Source organism: Amblyomma maculatum, chromosome 8 (genome assembly GCF_055883805.1).
Source record: "Amblyomma maculatum isolate TAMU_Amacu chromosome 8, ASM5588380v1, whole genome shotgun sequence".
Lineage (NCBI taxonomy): Eukaryota > Metazoa > Arthropoda > Arachnida > Ixodida > Ixodidae > Amblyomma > Amblyomma maculatum.
Genome location: NC_139351.1, coordinates 49,710,657 through 49,722,868, shown reverse-complemented (window position 1 = coordinate 49,722,868; position 12,212 = coordinate 49,710,657). Strand labels below are relative to the sequence as shown.

General features: G+C 46.0%; 1 pseudogene; it reads right to left on the bottom strand.

Annotated features, from left to right (window-relative positions):
* Positions 1 to 336: 336 nt before the first annotated feature.
* On the bottom strand, positions 337 to 1,167 carry LOC146181136 (uncharacterized; annotated as a pseudogene).
* Between the last annotated feature and the right edge of the window lie 11,045 nt (positions 1,168 to 12,212).

Sequence of the window (12,212 nt, the reverse complement as noted above, 5' to 3'; positions counted from 1 at the left end):
GACCATGAGAGAGCTTTGATTTGTACTTTCGTTGCTTTGCGGCGCGCGTGTCACTGTAGCATTTTGCACTGACTATCTCCGGTACCTGGTCGAAACACTGGGCTCCTTCACTTAAAAGGTCCTTCCCTGGACATTATCCTTTAAGTAGCGCTCTTGGAGTCATTTTCTCCTCGGACACTGTATTGGTCTCGCTGCTTTTGGCGGAGCAGTGGTGCTGAGTATAGCCTCTCTTTCCACAACGCAAGCACTTCATTTCATGCCTTTCGTCTGGGATGTCGCGGGAGATAGGGCGAAATCGCCCATAGTTGTAGCACTTTGGCTCGCCTTTATCATTAGTCAGAGGTGGTCTCCAGTCCTTATTTGGTCACTCGAAGGTGCTTGATGCGCCAGAGGTCTTCCCGGATCCCTTTTTTTGGTCACGGTGAATCGCTTCTCATGCGAAGAGCCGAACCGCTGCTCCTGCTCTCAGTCTATGTGCTCAAACTCGATGATGTCGTGGAGGAGGTCATGATCGCCATCGTGTGTGCGTCCCAGTAGCAATGTACAGAGTTGTCTCGAACGCATTTCAGTCAACACCTGCTCTCTGATGTCGCAGAATTCGAGATTGACCTCCCGATACAAACGAACTTTTGAGTGGAAGTATGCCTTCGTACTTTCATTGTGATGCTTCACGCGTTCCTGCACCTTCCTTCACCTTTCGGACGCTCGGGTCTGGCCACAGAAGGTGCAGCAGAAGTGGTATTCGAAGTTTCCGCATGACAATGCCACCACGCTTCGGGAACGGGGCCAGTCCTTGGCAGGTCCGACCAAGTGGCCTTTAGCAATTTCTAACCGAAACTCCTCCGGCCACCGATGTAAGGTAGCCGTCGTTTGGAGGTTTTTGAGCCATTCCTTCGTAGAGGCCGCATCGCCACCACTATCGAAGTAGGTAATGTTCTTGCCTAGGTCAGGCATAACGTGATACTTGGGTGCTGCTGCTGTAGTGCCTGGAGTTCCCGATGACCCCAGAAAAACGAGTCGCTCCAGCAAGCTTGTAAGAAGGCGGTCCTTTTCGCGCATCGCACTTAGAAGTTCCGTCGCGGCAACACTCTCGTTCGCCCTTGCGCCATCCGCGCTGTCCTCGCCATCACTGGTGTCCGCTGTTGTATTTTTAGGAGTTACACTCATGTTAGTTCCTTTAGCGCACAATGTCAAAACTCACCCAGTTCGCTTACGAGGAGGGTTGCACTGTCCTCAGTCTTCTCTGGCTTGCATTAGTCTCAATCCCACTTCTGATATTTTAGAATTTGAACGAAAAAAAAAGAGGTGTGAAAAAATAGACTGAACACACAAATGAAATACAAAAACGTACAATGGGTATATTGAAAATTAACAACTGGATTTATATTTATACTTTTTGTTTTGCACACGCCCGTTCACACAGTTTTCTAGCGTCCGCTCTCCGTGCTGACGCATCGCACACTTCCCTCCTCGCGCACTTCGCACTCTCGGCATTCCCGGATCGCACTCTCTCACCACATGCGATGCGATGAAGCCCGATGTTTCATGCGCTCGCCGAGATTCATGGCACATGCGCCAAAGCGGTGGTAGAGTCTACGAACCACTCAGGGTCCAAGGGGCGGACGGCCACCGCCCAGGGGAAGGAATTGCGCAGCAGTAAAAAGACGATCGCTTACAAAACCAGCAAGAATGAACAAGAGGCCGAACATATAGGGCAAGTGGAACTAGCGAATAATTACTAATAAGCATCCGGTCTAGTACAGCCATTGACAAGATTGACAATCGTTGGGCTTATACTCCACCCTGTAGGACTGCACGGTATCTAAGGTACCTGCTGGGGATATAAAATATTTCAGGAAGACATATTCGAGGCAGTAGAGTGGGTGACACTCGATACAGCGTTTTTAAGCAAGGAAACCATATTGGAGGATGCTTAAGCTTCGCCTTTAGGAGTTCAACGCGATAGCGTTAACGGGCCACGTTCGCATCACATTCTCATGCTCTTCAGCCTCACAACAATATACTTCTCATGCTACACCACTCATTTTTGTAATTTATTGCAGGGTAAGTTTCGTTCCAGCCTTGAATCGAACCATGATTCAGATAAGCCCCGTTTGGTTAATTCTTCGCGCTTAAATCCTCTACTCTGTTTTTTCTCCGCTCTCCTTAAGCCCCAATGCTTTGAAGACAATGGATGGATGTATGTAGATTTGAATCGGCGGCGTCTCGCGCTATCTGTTGCTACAGCGCCGTACGACCGAAGGAACGAAGGACGCCGCCGCAGGTCTGTGGGCTTGCCAGCAGCGGGTGATCCCCGGGAGTCCAGCCGAAGCACTAGCGAACACACCGCATATCTCTGACTGACTGACTACACAAGCGGCGCGGCCTCCATAAATAGGGCACGCCGCGTCTGTCTGCTAAGACGCGCCAAGGCTAGCGCTCACACACACTTAGCTTCGGTGGTCGAGCCACGCGTTGCGGGGAAGGAGGTTTTTTCTAGAATCTTGTGGAAGTTTCGATACGGCGACGCGCGGGCCTTGCGCCGCGCCGGCTTAGTAAAAATGTGCGCCGATTTCGTGACACCTGGAAAGGGAACATCTCTTTTTAATTCGCATTCCTAGTTGTTAACGTTGCCAGTATTTAGCTTCACGCTTGAGATGGTACTGGTCGAGCTAAGATAAGGTTCAAATCACATTCGCCAAAGACGAGATTTAATCAGCATTCCTAATGCACTGGCACTGTTTATTAGCAGAACCCTGCAATACGAATAGCACTGCATTCTAATTGTTTTTATCACGTTTTTAAGTACACATTAAAAATGATATATGATATATCATAGATATTAAGTAAAGTAAACGCTCGAGCTATCCTGCTGTGTTGTCAATCCCTCAAGGCTAGCAGAAACTGGTGCTGTCGCTCTCAGGTTATGAGAGACGCCATAGTGGAGGACTCCGGAAATTTAGTCCACCTGGGGTTCTTTTAACGTGCACTGACATCGCACAGTACACGGGCGCCTTGCTTTTCGCCTCCATCGAAAAGCGGCCGCCGAGGCCGGGATTCGATCCCGCACCCTTGGGAACAGTAGTCGAGCGCCGTAACCACTACGCCACCCTGGCGGGGCATGGTGAAAATTTACAGCACAAAAGAAACGTAAACCCAAGCAGAAGGAAGAAACAAGAAATGACAGGTGCTACATTTTCAAATGAGCTTTATTTTAAAAAATCGCAGTGAAGAAGCTGTAGCCGAGATTATCGCAGCTTTTAAATCAACGGCAGGAGGCTCAAATTATACCTTCGAACTTGACTGAGGCAATACCATGCAGTTTTTCGATCTGGAAACTCGGACAACTGCATCTAATTTATGTGCAATCCGAAGTCAAAAAGTCAGTTCTACCTTACGATAGAGCACATTAAAAAGTCATAAAACATGGGATTGCTATATGAGTTGCAGCAATGCTGCTTTGGAAAGAGCTCGTCGAGATAAATTGCCCGAAAGAATAAACAGACTGGTCGAGCGGCTGCGAATGGCTAGTTTCTCTGCAGGTAGGATTCCCGCTGTTTGCGAGTTCTTCTTGCAGAAAAGAAACAGAAGCAAGAAAGACGCAGATCAAGGAAAGAAAATATTTCCCAGAACTTTAAGAATGTAGGCAGCTGTTGGAAGGTTAACGTATTTTTTCTGCACCACGCAAGTTATCACAGAATTTCCCAGCTAATGACAAGAAAGAAGGCGGTGTGCAAAATAAAGCACATAACCCAGATCCCTAGATGCATGGCCAAAGATATCTAAAGCATTCCTTTAACGGGCATAGAATTCTGCGTCAGCCAGTTGGCCGCTGTTTTTAAAAAACGCTCTGGAGCACTAGTTAAGGACAGAGAAATGATCATCTTGCCGACTACTGCCGTAAATGCAGATTAAAATCGATACTTGGAAAAACAGTTTCTTAACCCTGCAAAAAGCAAGTTTAGGAGCGCAATTATACACGTATTTTACATCCCAGAGACTGCTGACAACTGCGTCAGCACGCTGTCGTTGCCTCTGCTTGAGAATTTCGGTGTTACCTTTGCAAGTGTCCTTTTACAGGTGTGTGTAGCAGATCACCTACATACCGCGGGTTCGGGCAGGGCAAGACGAGAGGACAGCTAGTGTGCATTGCATTTCAGCGCTTCCAACGCGAATGAAGCTAGAGAATAAATTATAAGCACACGTGTTTAATATACGGTACGCTGCATTACAAACACTATATAACCCCTGACTTGGTTACTATTCATAGCCCAGTCGTAGCACCCGAAAGTGGGGCCGCGCCGCTGCGGGACCAAGACAAAGGCTTCTCACTCATACGTGGCCCAGCTAAGTGTGTCGCGGGCTGCAGGGCTTACAAAAAGGTTAAAGCGCGCGCAACACGCCACGAGGGAGGATGAGGAATGCACTGAGTGCATCTCTGTACCAGAAGTCACGTGTTGGTAGCTCTACGCGCGTCGCTACGGATACTGGTCGGCGGTGACGGAACCCCGTGCCAAATCAGACCCTCCTGAATCAGGGTCGTCGGCGAGCGCAAACGAGCGTCTGACTCCTTTGGAGCCTGGGCTCAAGAAACCTTTCAAGTTGTGCGCGTTAACAACCCGCGGTCTTTTGTCCAAGACCGGTGAACCAGGTAGGAAAAACTTGCGTGCCTGCTGCTGCCCTAATCGTACTGGAGGCCCCGTTTGAAGGGGGCCACCAGTACGCCTACCGTCCCCCTCTTCCCACAGGGACCCTACATTGTGTTTTCAACAAGCTAAACGAACGGCACGGGCCGCACATTCTGCGTCGCTCCGGGAACACACTCCCCATGGAATGAAACAACGCTTTGGACCACTGCGATTCGACTTAAGGCCGCGAGCTCGGTTTTATTTAAGCCGCAAACCTTTTCCAATAGACTTCAATAGGAAGTACGCTGTCTTGTTTGTTCCTTGCGCTTGTCTTTACGTTTCTTTTGTGCTGTAACTGTTTTCACTATGTATTGCAACTAACTTGTCCAAGCCACCCAAGCCCAAGCCAGCGAAATGCAGGACCACAGCTTTGCTAAGCTTCCATTCGCGTTAAAGGTATACTTGTGGCTTCAACCGAAATGGAGCTTTCCAGCATGGGATCGGAGGCAGCCCAAAGTTCCTTTCGCGCACAAACTTCTAGTACGAAACAAAACATTTTATTTCGTGTTTCGTGAGGCGAAGATGGATGCGTTTCTGCAAGACAAAGGGAGTGAACACGCTTCACATAATGCCTTCACAAGATGCCTAAGTCCTGACCAGAACAAGTTTGTTGCCCAGCCGGGGAAACTAAAGTAAGCACTAATGCTTTGGGCGCAAGTTTTTTTAGTCGATATTTATTGCCTCAGGGCATCAGTAGGATATGAGATGAAGGACGAATGGATTAAATGAATGGAAAAAGGTTTGCTGATTTTATGGAGTCAGAAGTGAGCGATGATGAGGTCCCTGCGTCCAAGTGACGTATGAGGCAGGATTGGTTGCTGAAAGGCCAGTATGCTCAGGTGCCGAATTCGTATTGGTTTGAGTGCTGGGCAGTCCCACAGCAAGTGGTGGATGTCGGCCTCGACATCTTCGTTTTTACAGATCGGGCATCCTGGGCGAGGATATAAGTGTTGGAAGTGTGACCACGTCCTAGTGACAGCTGGTGTAAGGGCAACACGACCCGGATCCTCCTCCTCTGTACGGGTGAGACCGCGGGGAAGGGATATCGCACACGGACGGATAAGTGCACGTGTGCGGCGCCGGAGGCGCTCCTTTCTTGACAAAAGGAGGGTAGCGTCGTCTACTTCGAGGAGCCGTGACATTGATGCGTCTTGGTTCAAGAGGCGGGTTCCAAAATCATCTTGACTTTGGGAAGGCAGCAGATCCCGTGGGACTCACTCAATACGTATTAATTGTGGGATGCGCGCCACAAGCTGGTGAATGTCTTGGCAAATTTTAGGGCAGCGGCTGACACGTCGGAGCAGACGGACTGCTTGAAGTGCGTCAGTGCAGATGACAACGTGTGCTGTAGGGAGCATGGCTATGGAAGCCACGGAGCAGAGTGCCTCCTGAACTGCCATGAGCTCAGCGCAGAAAGATGTAAGTGGTTCCGAAAGCTGAAACGTAGTTGTCTGATTCAGGCTAGGTGTCCGTGGACAGTAGACTGCCGTTTTGGCTTCACAGCCTTGCAGGCTTCCATCTACGTACACTACTATGGACTCTTAAACCAGGTGAGTATCTTGCTCTTCAACTTTCTGGCGAAGCAACGGTGCCGAGTTGGCAGACGTTAGTCTGCGGATGTCAGTTGGCTTGTTGTCTCCTAACTATAAATTTCCAGGGAGGGAGAACTGGCGCAGGTGGCTGAAGAATAATGTGTGACGTTGCATACGCCCTTAGGGCGTATGAAAAGGCGTATGCAACGTCCGACATTATCCTCACAACACAACGTCACACAAATTGCGCCCTCAGGGCGCAATGTGGGGTATATTTCTAACTACAACCTGGCTTCAAAAAATTTGGAGGATGTGGCGTGGGCCTCTATAACCAATGTTGTTTTGCAAAGGCGATTGGCTTGCTGTGCGACTGGTGTAGCCGAGGGTCGAAGCTGCCTTTACGTGAGACGCGTGGATACGTTAGCTCCCCTGTTGCCCCGCGGGACCAGCAAGGTGGCACACAATATTTTAGGCGGGTAGGCAGTGGGACACTGGTTCCGTGAAGCCCTTATGTGTCACACTGCTGATCAAAACTGCCGGCTTTACTATTATTTAATTACTATACGCTGCTTTTAGAGTGTTTTTACGTGAATGTATTACTGAAACCACGAAATAATTACACACTGTCATTCTTTGCCGCTTCAGTGGTGTCACACAGGCACATAAAATTAAGGAGTAAGCATTAGAGTTTGGGTTGTTTTGAAAAACAAAAGTGACTGTAACGTATTGTGGCTGCCTGGCCTAAATATTCTGTGTTACTTTTACAATTATTTTCTATTTATGCTCCCCATTTCATATCCATCTTAAACAAAAAATGAAATTACTCTAGCGTATAAAACACAATAAAAGTATTGAATAAGCTTTTTAAATTGCTCTGGACAAATAATGTCAATCTAATTTTAAGATGAAACTATGATGTTTTTCAGGCCAGTGTGTGTACAAAGGTGAAAACTTTTCATCGATTTTTGAAACCAACGCAACTGTATGCGAGCTATGGACGTGTAACAAGACGAGCAGTACAGTCAACATCCTTGGGTGAGCTTTATTGTTCATTAGCCTCCTCTCGGATGCCTAAGTTTATCTTGAAATTAGAATCTTAAAGGAAAAAATTACTGTGAGTTGAGCTAGTTGGTGCATCATTTTTTTTAAATACACAGCGCAACAAACATAGCACAAGCGAGTAGACGGGAACAGCGCTGTCACAGGGAAAAGGGCTCAATGTACTAGAAATGAATTGCAAAAGAACTGTGAGTTGAGCTAGTTGGTGCATGATGATTTTTTTTTTTAAATACTCAGCGCAACAAACATAGGATAAGCGAGTAGACGGGAACAGCGCGGTTTTTTGTTTTTTTGTCACAGGGAAAAGGGCTCAATGTACTAGAAATGAATTGCAAAAGAACTGTGAGTTGAGCTAGTTGGTGCATAATTTTTTTTAAATACACAGCGCAACAAACATAGGACACGCGAGTAGACGGGAACAGCGTTGTTCCCGTCTACTCGCTTGTTATATGCTTGTTGCGCTGTGTATTTAAAAAAACAGGAAAAAATTATTTTGTCACATCTCTATAGGAATATTCCTATAATTCTTCAAACTTGTGAGTTCTGAAATATTTTTTTCTAAACGAAGGCTTTGTTCCGTTATGTACAGCTATATATCGGATGCAAATTAGAGCAGTAGCCTTTAAGACAACTGCCGTAGTCAGAATAATACTAATGCTTTGTCTCAGAATCTTAAAATCGTGGTCGTCGACCACTTTACCGCAGGAATGTGAGCCAGCTACAGCGTGTTTTGCGGCCGTTTATAATCTGTACGCTCGTTTTTCAATGCTTGTCTCTCATGCGGTCCGAATTCAAGCAAAATCATGTCTAGCATCAAAACTTCCCTCCAGCCAGCTATTCAAAAGTGTCCTGAAAACTTGATGCCTAATACGAAATAGTATAAAATCTTTTTCGCTTCCTTATTCTCGCCCGCTGTGACATTGTACAGAATTTCCCACACACAATGAGGAAAATGTGTTGGCATTACAAGTTGCATTTATTATACAGGACGAAGCAGACGAGGACAGAGAACGGGAAACTATTTTGAACACCCACTTCAAACATTTTTAGTCACGAAAATAATACAAGGCATGAAGATCATTTCTACGTGTGCAGCAACTCAGGTGACCATTTGGCAATGCACTCTGTAAACAATATCATTTTTACTTCAATCTAGTCTGCCTGAGGTAATTCGAACGAGATTTTTGGAGGGATAATCCACGTAATCGTCGCTATTAATAATACAAACAAAAGATGGAACTTCCAATAATTGTGGTAAATAGCAAAAAATAAACGCTTTAGATGGCCGTCTATTATGTCATGCTGGCGCTTTCTCAATCGTAAAGTTTCCTTTTTCCCTTTTCAGGTTCTTGGGATAACGCTTTCTTCTCCTGGACGCACACTCTTAAATTTTCCTTCATTTTGTTCATTGTGTTCCACTGCAGTTCTAGAGTACCATTCCTTAGATTAATACAATGGCTTGTGTGCTATGGGGCTTATTATTTTTAATCTAGTCCCCTCTTTCCTTCCATGCGCATTTCATTGTTTTTACTTTCCTTATGCATTTTTGCTACATCGTGGAACATAATTATTTTTGCGGTATAAGCGATTTCTGCTGTTATATAGGGGCGCTTACCAAGACCTTCATTTCTTGACCATCATGCGCTATTCAAAAGCTCTTCTTGTGGCGCAGATACTTTTCTTCAGTGTTTAATTTCTGCACTAGAATGGGCAACGTCTGATCCACTCTTGCTATTTTTATTTATTGGTACCCATCGTTTTGGCGATTCTTCTTCCCTCTTCAGTAAGTGAAAGAGGGTTGCTAAAAATAATTACCTTCACTCATGGTCCGCAAAAATTAGGCATTGCATCTCAGTTCTCTATACTCTGAAAGTATAGGTAACCTAGATTACAATAACTTGCACATGCGCAGAATCAACCGGTACCATCTGCTCATCTACAAATTGGTGGATTCAAACGGCACTTACCCTCCTGTGAATTTCCTGGCTATCTTCTGATGATAACGCTGAGGTCTTTGCATTGATGAGAATGCTGAGAGTTGAGCTTTCTTTCCCCAGACTAGATCTGGATGATCTTTAGACAATCCACCACATTCCTAAGCGATTCTAGAATCCATGAACACAACAAAGTTTATAAAGCTCTTTAAAATGTATTCGATTCGTTTTTTATGTTAACCGCTTGCTTCTGTGTCTATCAAGCCTTTATAACCGAGATCCGGTCATATGCACTTGAATCTCAGCGGAAGTTGCACAGCTTTGAAACTGTGATCTACATAGTGGCCGTCCGACAGGTCTGTGTTTTCATTTAAGTATGAGCTGTACCACGGCCCGGGCTACCTGGACAGGTTCAAAAAGTCAGTCATATGCCATAGCATGAAACGAGTGTGTGCACATATTTTTTATTATTTTCAAAGGACATTACTTTAGTACAAAATGCTGCTTAATCACGTAATTACCTCGTAATTTGCCGAATCTTTTAAAGCAGCTCTTATTCTCCATTTTCCTCGGCAGCTGATGTTTTCCACTTTTTGGACAAGTGCCATTAAGATTATGTATATTCCTAATTCCATGTAGTTTCCTTCGCTTAGTATCTGTTTTTAAATATTTTTTTTTATCGAGTGGTCACTACGTCTTAACTCCGTATGTCTTGGCTACCGGCTGTTACATTGGGGTAATAAATGAGAAATTATTTTGAACATGTGGAGGACGTGTATTTGCCTGAGTCCCAGATTCCACCCTTTCCCGCCTGCTACCTTTCCAACCTGCATACGATCATATAGCCCAGTGGACTGCTTTTCGGGCCTCGAGCTACAACTGTTCCGTGCATGTCGCAATATTGTTCCCCGCATTGCTGCCCGCTCCTCAGACAGCAGTGAGTGATAATTAGCTCCAGACGTAGAACGCCGCGAATCCATGACGGCACTAAACAATAATCTACGAGTACTATTCCTTCAGTCCCACCTGTTTTGCTGTCTACTTGCATACTAAAGCCTATCTGTTGTATTCCTCCTCACGTATGAGGAGAGAGAGATAAACTTTAATGTCCACTAGTGTGAGCTGCAGGCTTTGGTCAGGCACGGCCTCGCTGCTCTAGGTGCCTAAACGTCCATAGCTTTGAAGCACATCCGCTGCCCGAGCAGTGATGGTCTTTTTCCTGTGCGGGTCCGTCGCGCGCAGTGAGACAGTTCCGTACAAGTCAGGAGAGGATCAGCCAGACACTCCATGTGTATTTGTGTTAGAGTAGCGGTGGGGTGGGAGCATAAGGAACAGAATGTGGTAAAGGCACTCAGGCGCATGCGGCATTATAGGTAAGGGATCGAGAGGGTTCGTGTTTGCAGTCTGTGCTAGAAGACTTAGTGGTGGAGGCAGAGAGATGAATGGGGTGGAGATTAAAGCTGCCGCTCAACTCGATAGGTCTGCGTCAGCTCGATGAATGTATACGCGTGCTCTCTCGAGTCGTCCTGACCCAATGTCGGCGCCCGGTTGATAACTCCTTGGGCGTGAACATTGGCGGCCTCGTTACCAGGGTTTGCGTAGTGTGTAGGCTCGCCCTGATAAGCTCCACTTGGCGGGATGGTTCAGGAGAAATTGATTGTAACATGCGGTAGGTGGTCTCGTGAATTCTGCCTCGAGCGGTTATTTTATCGATGTGCTGAGCTTTAGTGTAAGTGTTGAGAACAGCTTCTACAGCCTTCTGTGCTAATTCTAGAGTGGAGGTGGTTGAGAGGGCGCTGGAGATGGGATGGAGACGTAATCCATAATTGAAAAGATGTTTTTACCTACCTCTTCTCCCAGATACACTCACAAAATACATTCTAGGTTTGCAAATAGCTTCCCAAAAACATTTATCTGGCTCCCGCCGCAAGCTTGCACTCGTAATAAAAATAAATTCTTTTGAAAATTCTTTTCTCCCTGTAGGTGCACGGATCCCAAACCAGGTTGCACGCGAGATAGTGGGGTCGGCAGCAAGTTTCCAGAATGCTGCAGCACGAGCTGTGTGACTACGTCCAGTAAGTGACTTCTATCTCTAAAAATCAACCGCATGATAAATTGCTTACCTTCACCCGCAATACCGAGTGCATAAGCATGACACACTGTTCCTAAAGACAGTCATTGAATTAGAGCTTTATATCCAGTATGACATTATGCTGCACAAAAAGGCTGTCTTGGAGTGTTCTCATAGGATTTCAACTCACAGAGCGTCCAAAATTATTTTATAGTGGCAATAATAAACCTAATAATAAATAATACTGTAGAGCATTTTTTTACGTTTTTGAATGACACTGTGGCCACACGATGAGAGCAAGATTTATTGAAGAATCCACCAAAATACGGCAAATTAGGAGTAGATTGGTAGAACACATTTATTTTTAAAAACAAATGACGGCCGATATGGCGTGGTTCGGCCATTTCCAGTTAGATGCAGTAGCCGTTCTATTCGGCCGCATATTTTCATTAGCATGCATTATTTGGCGATCGGATAGGGTTCTACACCGCCAGGAATAGATATAAAGTCCTGCTTTAACCAAGCTGCAACGTGAATGGATGACCAGTAAGTACTGTGTCTAGCTCGACATTCAAAGGTCCGGATGGCTACGATTCCTATCTCAAAATGGGGCCCACGTTGGAAGCTTTTGGCCACAACAAACATCTCGTGGCGTTACACCAACTGCCGACCATTCAATTTCGGCCCAATCGCCCTTCAAATACCATCTCCCACTGATGGCAGTACCGACAATAGCGGTAAAAAGGACAATCTTAGATCAAGTTACAGTATCCAAGTCAGTCTATTCGAAGCACAGGAGTAGGGTGCCTGACCAGGCACCCAGGGGTATTGCCGGGTTCCATTCGTCTTAAAAATTCTGCGCAAGGTGGCACCTCTTTACGGATGCTTCAGAGAGGCAGATATCAGAAAAATCGGCATTTTCGGCTCC